Source organism: Agelaius tricolor, unplaced genomic scaffold (assembly GCF_023055355.1).
Source record: "Agelaius tricolor isolate 1412-34295 unplaced genomic scaffold, bAgeTri1.0.p SCAF_14, whole genome shotgun sequence".
In the NCBI taxonomy this organism is placed as follows: Eukaryota; Metazoa; Chordata; class Aves; order Passeriformes; family Icteridae; genus Agelaius; species Agelaius tricolor.
The window spans coordinates 16,275,724-16,288,232 of NW_027269274.1; positions in this window are offsets into that span (position 1 = coordinate 16,275,724).

The window sequence follows — 12,509 nt, forward strand, 5'->3', positions numbered from 1 at the left end:
AGAAGCACCCCTCCCCTGGGAGGATCAGCAGAATTAGGATGTGCAGCAAGTTATCTTGGGGATTACACAATCTTATCACCTCCTCCAGGGCACCAGGGAGAGGCAGCTCTGCTCTGAGCACTCTGAGTCACACTTCCCCTGAAACATGGTACAGGTTTCCTGACTCACTTCCTCCCAGGACTTCTGTTTCCTTAGGCCTTTTCACCAACATCACAAGAAAAAAAGAAAAGTGACAGAGAAAGGGAAGTCAAGGCAGCCATGGAAGTGCCTGCCCCGTGCTCCTTGTGTGTTCTGAGCTGGGGTGGGAAGGCAGTTCTGCTCAGCAAAGCATGGAGAGCCACTCACTGCTCAGGAGGTGGTAAGGATTTGTTTGGCTCCCTGAGACAGCTGGGATGTAGCTGAGCACTTTCAGTTACATGGCTGGTTTCTGTTATTTAATTTGGAAACACCCCATCATATATCTACAAATTAAATGCACCAGTGATCATCCTCCTGTGACTGGCAGTTTGTTCTTGCATCAGCTGAGTCTGGAATGGAGAGAAGGGGTAGGAGCTGAGAGTGGGCAGAGCTGCTGTGGCACACATCCTGCCCAGGAGCCTGCTGATTACTAAAACCAGATACTCTAAGCAATGATGGTGGGCTTGCCTTAGTTTAGGCTGTTGCCAGCTCTCAGTCTCCAGCATCAGGGGTTCTCTCTGCATAGTTGCTGTTTACCTTCAAGCCTCTGGATTTATAAGTCTCTCTTGTCATGAGATAGTCTAGGATATAATTTCTTTTTTCTTTTATTTTTTGACCATATTCTCAGCCCTTGTAGTGACAGGGAGAGCTTGGAAAATACAACTCTGTGAGGGATCAGCAGCCTGAAGGCCAATAACCAGTCCCATGCAGCTGCTCCACCCTGACACCCCAACCATGAGCATTTGTTCTATTGTGTTTTTGAGAGCTGACTCCTGCATTGAGAGCACTTGGAATAAGCCTTGTGCACTTGCTCACCTACTTCAGTGGAGTGGGAGGGGATTGCTGAGCTACTGAAATAGCTGCCTCTTCAGCACCAGGAAATATTCTCTCTCTGCATCACAGCCTAGTTCTAGAGTGCACTTTGTGACATAAATAAGTTCAGGTTGCCAGTCATCCCCAGGGCTCAATTTTGTCAAGCCTTTATGATAAGAGAAAGGATCCATATGAGGTCTAAGAAGTCCTGCTTATCTCCACTGTGACCTGCCTGGCAGTGTGAGTTTCCAGGACATGCTGATAGAAAGTCAGAGCCTGGTTTGGTGTAGCACTGCCCTGCAGAGCTCTGGATCAGGCTGTAGCTGTAGCTGTGGGTTTCCAGGACATGCTGATAGAAGGTCAGAGCCTGGTTTGGTGTAGCACTGCCCTGCAGAGCTCTGGATCAGGCTGTAGCTGCTGCTGGACTTGTGACATCTGCCCCCAGTCCCTCCTGTGTGTCAGTAGTAGGAAATCACCCTGCTGACTTCCAGCTTGTGTCTCCCTGCTGGTAGAGGGCAAGTGGAAATGAGCAGGCCTTTCCATTCTGTGTCAGATGGCTTCTCTGAAAACACTGGAAGGAGCTGAAAAGAGAATAAATGTACACCCAGTTCCTGTGTTTATTTGTGTGCTTATAGCTTGGCAAGGGGGGGAAGTGTGACTGTGTGAGGACTCCCTCCTCCTACCCAGGATGTATCTTTTTGAATGAAGATTTACTCACACTAGTCAGTGAATGGCTTGTCCCAGGGAACTGGATGTGGGTTAGTTCTTTGGGAAGTTTGGCAGGTCAGAAGGAGAACATGGACAACCAGATTCTATTGAAACACCAGGAACTTGCATTCTGCCTCCCAAAACAGCATTCTACAAGGGATGAAACACTTTGGCCTGGGTTGAGCATAGAATTTTCTGTTGTTCTGACAGCAGAGATCATAGAAAGCTGGTTTTGGGGTTATTTTTGTTGATTTGATTTTGTTTTGTTTTTGTGTTCATTAGCAGGAGAAAATGCTGCTCATCTTGTTAGCTACTAATAGCCCAGGAATGCTGCATCCCAGCAGTGCTGGCCCCATGCCTGAGCCAGAGATAATTGTCATGTTTTTCACTCAATTGCAGGTGTACAACCAGTAACAGCACTCCTGCAAGAATCACAAAGCACCAGCTGGAGTGTCTTACAAGATTGAGACATAGCAAAGGTTTCCCAGCTCTCAGAAGGGGAACAAGGAGAGCCTCTGAGCACATCTGTGTTTGGAGAGCAGCAGTAAGAGCTTTAGCCTCTGCTTTAGGTGGAAGGAGATGGTCTGGAGATGCTCAGTGGCAGGGGAATGGAGGAGCTGTGCTGTGGAATGTTCTAGCATGTCAGGTTCATTACTGTTGGAAGGAGGGATTGCAGACATGGTCACTGTGAGCATGGGAGGTGACTGGCCTCTCCTCTTGGAAATCTGTAGCAGGTGTTTACTGTGCCCATGTCTGTGTGCATTATGTGACTGCTCCTTTTTTTTTTTTTGTCTCCTGTTTAGTGACCTCTTTTTAAAAAAAGCTATAGGTTCTAATAGAGTGTCAAACTTATATTAGGAATGATGTCATCCCACAGTGACTGCTATAGGTGTATTTTAAAGAGCTTCTAGCAGGGAAAGCCTGACCTAACACAGCAAGTTCTACTGCAGGTCCCCCTTCCCCTATGCTCCATTTGGTACCCTGTGTTTGGGGGCAGGGAATCAGATGGATGGAAAAGACAAGGAATCATTTGTGTGTGTCCAGGTCACCCTGCAGGAGGGGAGGAGAAGCTGCTCTTCTAAATTTGGAAAACAACCAGTTTGGCTCTAGCCGTCCTAAGTTTGGAAGGATTTTGTGCTAGAACCTGGTCTCATTCTTTATTCCCTCTCTGACATTCCCCTCCTGAGCTCTCTGGAACACTGGGAGTTTATCCCCCACTCCGTAGGGATTTTCTCCTAATATATGGAATAGCTAAGGAAGTAGTTTTACAGCCTTGTCTGATACTTACAGTAAGAGTCCTTGCTTGGCAGCACTTGCAGTCTAAATAATGCAAGATAAAAGCAGAGCTGATAAAACCCAGGGCACAAATCGAATGAAAGGTTAGCAAAAGGGCACCTCAGATGTAAAATAAATTAGACATACTGAACTAATTTTTTTTTCCCTCTGTAATGGTTGATATTAGTAATGTGGGGAGGGGACTTTCCTTGGAGGCTTGTGTTGAGTTTGCAGATCTGGCCAGAGCAGAGCTCTCTGCCCATCTGCTGCAGTGCCTCGGTCTGCTAAACCTGCACAAGGGGAAAGTCTGTGCAGCAAACAAAAGGCAGCTTTGACGTCAAGACCTGGGACTGTTGCCCTGACACTGGGAGGTGGAGCCCAGAAAAGAATCTGCAGCTAATAGGCTCTGGACTGGAGTGCACTTTGGCAGAGGGACAGCTACTATCCCTTCTTTCCAGGAATAATATTGTTTATTTCTATCTCACTCTCTGGCTAGAGTTACCTTACTCAGGTTTCACTTCACCTGTCTCTACCACAAAGTCATCAGAGCCCAGGAAAAATTGAATCTGCAGACTCTGTGTTCTCAAAACCCCCTCCCTGAAGAGGGATACGTCAATACTGCCTATTTATCTTATTTCTTTGCTTTGCTGAGTTCATGACTGCAAATATCTCTTTGTACTAGCTTTTGCTGGTACAATTCAATAAACACCTGCACATGCAGTTTGCTCTGTTTGTGTGTGGCTGCACCATGTGCGGATGCTCAAACAAGTAGCATTCCTGCCTGCTGAGGAGCAGTGGTGGCTGTGCAGGATTCATGGTGTGACAGCAGTGGCTCTGTGTGTGTGTGTGTGTGACAGCAGTAGCTCTGTGTGTGTGTGTGTGACAGCAGTGGCTCTGTGTGTGTGTGACAGCAGTGGCTCTGTGTGTGTGTGTGTGACAGCAGTGGCTCTGTGTGTGCAGGATTCATGGTGTGACAGCAATGGCTCTGTGTGTGCAGGATTCATGGTGTGACAGCAGTGGCTCTGTGTGTGCAGGATTCATGGTGTGACAGCAGTGGCTCTGTGTGTGCAGGATTCATGGTGTGACAGCAGTGGCTCTGTGTGTGTGTGTGTGACAGCAGTGGCTCTGTGTGTGTGTGTGTGACAGCAGTGGCTCTGTGTGTGTGTGTGACAGCAGTGGCTCTGTGTGTGTGTGTGACAGCAGTGGCTCTGTGTGTGTGTGTGTGACAGCAGTGGCTCTGTGTGTGTGTGTGACAGCAGTGGCTCTGTGTGTGTGTGTGACAGCAGTGGCTCTGTGTGTGTGTGTGACAGCAGTGGCTCTGTGTGTGCAGGATTCATGGTGTGACAGCAGTGGCTCTGTGTGTGTGTGTGTGACAGCAGTGGCTCTGTGTGTGTGTGTGACAGCAGTGGCTCTGTGTGTGTGTGTGACAGCAGTGGCTCTGTGTGTGTGTGTGACAGCAGTGGCTCTGTGTGTGTGTGTGTGACAGCAGTGGCTCTGTGTGTGCAGGATTCATGGTGTGACAGCAGTGGCTCTGTGTGTATGTGTGTGTGACAGCAGTGGCTCTGTGTGTGCAGGATTCATGGTGTGACAGCAGTGGCTCTGTGTGTATGTGTGTGTGACAGCAGTGGCTCTGTGTGTGCAGGATTCATGGTGTGACAGCAGTGGCTGTTTCTGCTTTGCGCAAGTGGCTCCATCCTGGGGACAGAAGTTTTTTCTGGGAAGTTCCACGATGTCGCAACGCAGTGTGGTGACAACCTGGTGTTCAGTGAGTTTGTTACAGGGATTTGATTTGTTCTGGAATTATTTTAAAAGGCTCTATTTTTATATCAGTTTCAGGTTGCCAGCCTTTCCTGGGCAGACTGTACAAATTGTTGAGTCATAGATCAAACCTATGGTAAACTGTTCCATATTTTCTGTTTTATTCATCTTTCCCTGCAGCTCAGGTCAGTGTGTGTTTGCCCCCTCTGCCCTTGGGGACTGTGCTTTTGAAAGCTGAGAAGCTGAATCCCAGCCTCTGGACAGGGTGGCAAAGGCATTCTCAGGTGTAGCTGTATTTGGCTGCATATGATCCAGGGGGAGATGAAAGGGAATTTTATGACCAGCTTTGGAAGGCTTCACTCCATAAATCTAATCAAGTTTGCCAGAGTCCTGTGAGCTGTAATCCCTGATCACTTGTTCTTTAGGCTGGCTGCATGGAACAACCTGTAAATAAGCATTCTCTCTGCTGCGCTGGCAGTACTGCTACCCAGACTACAGAATTAGAGACTTTTTCACCAGCTCTTGTTCAACCCTTCCAAGATTTATGCTCAAAAAAGTGAATTGCTCCTCTTTTTATGTATACATACCATATGGATGAGAAGTATTTAAAATACTCTGCGACATTAATGGCATAAGAGTTTAAAGCTCTGTCTGGTTTTGAGATTTTTTTAAAGTCACCCCTTTAGAAGACATGAGTTCATTTTTTCCATTCAGAATCAGTTACTCAGGATTGTCCCTGGTAAGATCTGACTTGCTTTGCTATGTTGGCAGCCATTTACTTCCTCCTCCCACCTCAAATTCAGGCATGGAGATTGTCTGTGTCAAAAAAACTCCAACAGTTTAAACCAAGTTTTCAGCAGCTCCTCAAGTAGGAACATTTAAGAGAGGTTGTTTTTCCCTTCTAGTTCCTAGCACAAGCCCGTTGAGGATCTGCAAGTTTACAAGCTTGGGTCAGAGCTGTCTCTGCTTCTCTCTGTACTTCCCTAATCTGAATTCCTCACTGTGTGTGTTGTAAGAGTTTCTTTGTGTGTCACTCTACACAGAAATTAGATCCCAAGAAACAGTAAGAAGTTTCTTTTTAAACAGTGTTTCCTCTTACAATCTCTTGCCCCACTGCCTGATTGGGTGGTTGGCAGATGAGGGATTCTGCTCTTCCCTGATTTCCTGGAAGAGCCTGGCTGCTGGCTGAAGTGACCGCAGCAAGGAGGATGGGAGGGACTGGCTTGCAAAAAAGGTGGTGATGGATGAGTGTTCATGGAGAAGAAAGAGTTCTTGGACCTGATTTCATTTCCCCAGCCTTCCTAGGAAAGGGAGGAGAATGAATGCATCTCTCCCACACAGCACTGTTCCAGCTGCCTCCTACCCATCCATATAGGCACCAGCTCCACATTTCTATGTTGAGCAACAGAGGAGATGGTCCAGTCTGGACCTAAAACATCTTAACACTTATGCTGTGGTCTCTCACTCTGTTCTCCATTGCATTTAATTACAGCCTGTTGTTAAAGCCCTTGTTGTCTCTATAAACTGCCCTGTGAGAAGAGAAGGTGTTTCTCTGAGTGCCACCCAGATGTTTCAGCAGGGGAGGAAGGAAAGGTGGAGCACTTGGAGACACAGGGGAGGACTGGAAAGATGAGCACACTGGCTGGGTGCTCCTGATAAACTGATTGGCAGTGAAGTAATTAGTACTGGCACACTGCCAGTGCTGAGCATTGATGCAATTTGCTTGGATCAGGCTTTCAAGGTTTTTTGCCCAAGTCTTGGTTCCAGTAACCCCAGCAGGGAACTGCAGTTCATCACAGGAGAGGGGTGATAAACTGCTGTGATAAATCTCATGGCTGCCCAGCTGTGATAGGTGTAGCTGGGGGATGAAAAGTGGAGAATTTCTGAGTATCGATAAAGTCCAATCCTGGCAATCCAAATGCTGTTTGGAAAGCAGCTCTGTGGGGAATGACTCTATTTTATGCTATCTGGGCAGAAAGACCTGCTGGGGATGTGTACAGAATTAAAATCCTGTGAGGTGAGCCTGAGCCACCAGTGTTTGCTGGAAAAAGTCAGCAGTTACCCGAGTGCTGGCTGAAGGAGTTCTCTAAGAAATGGGCTATGGCTGTTTGGACAGACTTAAGAGTTGGTGCTGTGCTTAAACTCTGAGAACCCAGAAGGACTAAAGAGGGATGTGGAGAACAGCTCTTCTCCTCTAGATGCTTCTTTTCTTGTACTCCCATCCCATGGGACATAGGGCACAAGGCAGGTGTCTGATGCTATAGCAGTGATGAGCAACTTTAATCACCATCTTGAGGGGTAAATATTATTTATAGTTGTGCCTTGATGGCTTTAGAGAGAGTACATCCAGAATGAAGAAGTAAAGAAGGAACATCTTGTTCAGCTGATTCAGTTGTTTTCTGAGGAAAGGTGGAAGCTCTGAGGTCCTGTAAAAGGCAAGACAAAGCAGCAGCACAAAGTTATGGAGAAGGAACCAAGGGCAGGGATTGATCAGGCTTGAGTACCCTGTGTGTGCAGACTGGCAGCAGTGATGGCACATGCTGTGTTGAGAAGTTAATATGTAAAGGCAGAGTTATGTACTCAATTTGTGCAGTTTTACGTTGCTTAAAGGGTGGAATTGCATAGGGGATTGTTTTTCTGGGATTCAAAATTTCACTGTTTTGGCTAGCAGAATTGGAGTGAAGAATAAGGAAAAATAATGGCTGTGTTTGTAAATAGAAAGAAAAAGGATGGTGGTTTTATTTTTTGGAGTGCTTCCTGCATCTTTCTTCTCCCTTATCAGTAAAATCACCTCATGTGTTCTGCCTGAGTTGAGAGTTAAATTTGCTGTGTTGTCTGTAACTTATTAGCAGTTTGAGTTACAGCAGCTGTAACTTAAATAGATTGAAGACATTTTCTGTGTAAGTGTCTATTGCATGTTTATCCCACACATACCAGACATTTATACCTAATAGGTAATTTTCTCCTAGGATCTTCATAGAGCTGATGAGGCCCAGCTCCCACCTCCAAAGAATTTTCCCTAAAGCTGTTGCCTGGCTCATCTGATGTTGCCATTCTGCCTCTCAAAAATGGGGTTCTGCTTTACATGACATTGGTGCTGAGGGAGCTATGAGGGGGTTTCACATATCTGGGATGAATCTGTAACCTATTTCACATTCCTGGACCTGCTGTATTGTAGTCTCAGTTTTAGAGATGACTGCTCAAGGAAACTACTTGGAATTTAAGAAGAGGAGCTAAATAAAGAAAGAATGACTATAACTCAGTGTATGGGTGGAGGAAGAGGAGCATCACCTGTCAGCTCACACCCAAGGCATTCTGAGACTCAGGGAAACTGTTTGCTACTCATCATTAGGGGACTGGTTGTCAACACATTCAACATGAGTAACTCAAGACTTGCCACCAGAAAGTCCTCCTGACAGTAGGCATCCTCTAGTTAGTCATCTTTTGTGGATGGCAGCAGTAATCCATGGAAATCCCCCTGTCCTAAGGGCTGCAGCTTAAAAGCCACTGGTTAAGACAGCTGCCTCTGGTGATGTTGGTGTGTATTTTATGATGTCTTTTCTTCTTTTCTTTCTGTGTCAGAAAGAGGCTTGGATCTGAGGGAAGTCAGGCTCTGCATTCCCATGGGGTCACCATAGACATTGTGCTACTGGGTCAAAGCCAGTGCAGGTTTGTCCAGAGTCAGTTTGAGTGGGTTTTCAGCAAGAGTTCCTGGCCTTCCCCACTTGGCATGTTCTGACCTCTCAAGGTGTCAGGGAATGTGGATTTTTGCTGTTTGTTCTCCACTTGTGTAGCAAGGGATGGTTTCCTTTGCAGTTGTTCCTTCTGGAAAAGTGAGACCAAGTTATAGACCAGTGTCAGGCTCGTGGTCCTCTTGATTTCTGGCTGTTTCCTTGGCCGCTACAACCAGGAAAAGGACTGTCCACCAGATAGACCATGGGGCTGTGAAGAGCAGGCCAGAGTGCTTTTTGGGCACTTTGCTCAATGGCCTGATTCTACAAAGCACATCTCAAGGTGTGCAAGTATGTGAAGTTCCAGCCTGTTGAGGTTTCCAAGGACAGTAAGCTGATTTGCCAAGCCAGTGTTTCTTTGGATGCCATGGAAAAGGCAGTATTGCACATCACTTGCTTTTTCCAGTTTCTGCCCACCCATTTAAGCTGGTGTGTGATTACAGAGGCCCCAGGTACCTGCTCTCTAACAACAGTGTGTATTGCTGGAATTCTTCCACACAGACGAGTGCCTCACTCGTCTGTGATTCATGCTTGAAAGGATCAGAAGTGTGTTCTGGGATCATTTTACAGTCTAAATCTTGACATTTTCTTCTTTTTCCTCTTGTGTGTAATAAATAATATTTAAGGAAGCTGTTGAGAAGGATGTGGGATTGAAAGCCCTCTTTCTTCCAAAAGCCCCCCCTCCCAGTATGTGTAGACAGCTGTAAATATTTTTCATTGCAGTTGTCACACTTGGTTTAAGATCCCAAAGGTGAAAGTCCATAGTAAACTTCCTAGTTTATCCTAATATGCTTCTTTGACCTTATGAAAAACTAAATAAACACACAGTATTGTGGCCTTGGGGACAAGCCAGGAAAAACGCAGTAAATGGAGCAATATCATCACCTTTCATGGCAGATGATTGAGGGAAAAGTATGTGCTGTCAATACCAGGGAAATCCATTTAGTTTATTTACTTTCCTTCAGTTCCTGATTTTCATCCACCATGTTCTGGGTTTTTCTGGCTGTTACTTGTCAGCCAGGTGCTCAGCGAGCTTCCTTCTGTAAACTCCAAATGTCTGCAGCTAAATGCTGTGCTGGGGGAACCCAGACTCTGGCCAGGTTCCTTCTCCATCGGCTTGGCAGAGTTTTCTTGAACCAGAGAAATTGCCTGGGATTAGCTAAGAACTTGGTCCCAGCCATGTCTTGGCTCATGCTATAGCCATCTATTTATCTAGAAATAAATTTTAGAGCTAGGTGTGTGCTTGGCTGTGGACAGAGCTGATTGGAGCAGAGTTAGGAGCCGAGACTTAAGAGCCTCAGGCTCCTGAAAAAGCCTGAGGTAGAAAAGGTGCTCTATGAAATGAGGGCCCAGGACTGCCCTGCTGTGTGGTCCTTGTGCACAACTGCCCAGCTGGTATTGGAGATTATGCCCAGCCTGGATTGCTTGTGTTAGGCTCAGCCTAGCTCAGCCCTCGCTGTTGTATGGCACATTTCCATCTTGGCGATATTTATTATCGCTGATGTTTCCTGGTATAACGTGTGCTGAAAGGATTTTCAGTGTGATACCCAGGCGTGGCTGCTGGGCTGAAATTACTGAAAGCGAAGCTGGGCTATGGCAGAGCCAGGGGAGCTGGGGGAGAGGTGGGGCAGGCAGGCTGCAGCTGGGCTCGTCCGCCCTGCCAGCACTGAGAAAAGCAGGTCAGAACAATCCTTCTGGGACTGACGTGAAGAAGGAGAGGGCAGTGTCTGGAGAGCTGCAGGGTCTGTATGGTGCATTTGTCCCGGCTGCCATCCTCCCTCCCTCCCTCCCCCGTGCCGCGCCGCCCCCCCGTGTCCCGCTGCCGGGGGAGCGCGGCCCCGGCGGTTCTGGGAACAGCTCGGCCCGAGGCGGCCGCCGCCAGTTCCGGGAACTGCGGCCCCGGGCCCTGCGGGACGCTTCAGGGAATTCTCGCTGCCATTCCAAGCATGGCAAAAGAGCTCGTCCGGTGACCTGAGGCTCCCTCGTGGCCGGGGGCAAAAACTTGGAATGGGGCCACGGGAATGGGAAGATTACCAGAGACTGGAGGGGCTGGAGATTTATGCCCCGCTCAGCTCTTTACTACACAATGTTGTTTGGCTTCTTGAGGGATCCAGAGAAGGAATTTGCTACATAAGAGACAGCAGTAGTGACCACAGGAATTTAGAAAAGGGATATGGAGTTAAAAGGTCAAAATTTCCCGCCATCAGTCATCATCTCCATGGTAGGAGTCGGAGAGGGTGCCAGGAGCTCAGACAGAGATTTTGGGACCCTGAAGCATCCCACAACCACGTGGCCTTGAAGAAATGAAGCAAGACAGACTGAGTTCCACTGCCTGGTGCTGCTGTCCCACACTTGTGCTTCCCAGTGCCACAACTCCTCAGTCCTTGGCCTGTCCCGGGTTCAGGCCTCTGCTGTGCATTCCCTCCTTCCAAAGCAGGAGACGATGGGAGCTTTTCTCTCAAGCCCTGCAGAGCTTCTAAGGAAAATACTCAGCATGACACCGACAAATTAATGTTATTCTTGCTGCCCACTTAGAATTTAAAATTATTTCACATGCTGCTGGCCGCCCGGGAGGAGCGAATTTCTCACAGCACTTGGCTTTAAACACATCTTTTACATGCAGTTACCGAGTTGCTTTGGGTTGACTTCCAATTAGCAGGGAATTGAGGAAGTTGTTAAGTTGGATATTGGCTTCCAAAGCACTTTTCTCAGTCACTGTAGCAATGCTGCAGACAGTGCCTGCCTTCTTAGATTTTGGGTAGGGCACATGTGGAGGGGTCTCTCTCCCGGAGAGGTGAGCTAACCTACCCCGAGTTGCTCTCAGACAGGAGGGAAGAACTCACATTTTCCAGCCTTCTGGCCAGACCAGATGAGTCCCTTAGGCCTTGACTTCATCAGTGGCTATGAATTTCATTGGGATGTTATAATTTTGCACATTATTTCCAGCCTAGTCCTTCTCTTTGAAGACCTGTGAACTCTGTACCAACTCTGACCCTGAATTTTGCTGCTCTTCTTTGACTTGGGCTGACAACCACAGCTCTGTCACATTGTGCTCCAGTCAGCAAGTGTGTTGTCCTCTGGGGCTGTTTGTTTAATGCCATCAGCTTACCCCTAGACTTTAGTGCAGACTGTTTCTTTTCTTTAACATTTAATGCCTTTCTCAGGTATCAGCCAGCCCCCAAACCTCTTTCTCCCCATTTATTTATTGTGATTCTGCTTCTAATGTTTGATCAGACTTTCTGATACTGCTTTTGCATCTTTCCTCCTCTTTGTTCTTTGTTATTTCCTCAGTATTTTTCCACTGTGGAGAAGCTCCCACAAAATGAGAGCAAACAAAGTCTTTTCAGCCCACATATGCCCTGGGTTTGGGAAGAAGCATGCGTTTGTGGGGGAGGCAGCTGTTCTTGCTCTTCATGTAAAAAAAACCTTAATGCATTCACAGGATTATGAGGCTGGAGTTGCTGTTCCATCAAAGCCATAGCAACTTCCTTGTTGCCTTTCATTTTCTTAGTCTATTATATGTGTTTGGTTTCTATGAACAACTGATTAAAATGCATAAGAGTAGCTCTTTATTAAGGTTTTATTAACATTTAATTTGCTTTTCAGTTTTTGGTACGAGATCAAAAGGCTTAGCTCTTTCCTAGAAAGATAAAAAAAGAGTTGCAGTGCTGTGCTAGGAGAATGTCCCTCTAAGAATTTCATGTGCTCTGCAGGGACATGGGCAGAGACCCCCCCTGTCATCAGGGGCACATGGGGGGAGGGCACAGTGGGGACCACCAGATCTGGGGTCTCCAGGTGCCACAGGCCAGAGCAGCTCTGCCAGCTGCACTTGGAGCATCCTTCCTGCCCGTGCTCTGCAGGGGGTTCTCTTGCTTCTTGCCGACCTGGACACACCTGAAATCCTGAACTCAGCCCCTCCAGTCCACCCTCCCTCAAGCCCTCTCCCTGCTGTGCTTTTATACCACAAGGGCGAGTGCTGGGCAGAGGGTGATTCCTTGGCACAGCTTCTTCCTGGTCTCCCCAAGTTTTTGCTGGTGTGTAGCTGAT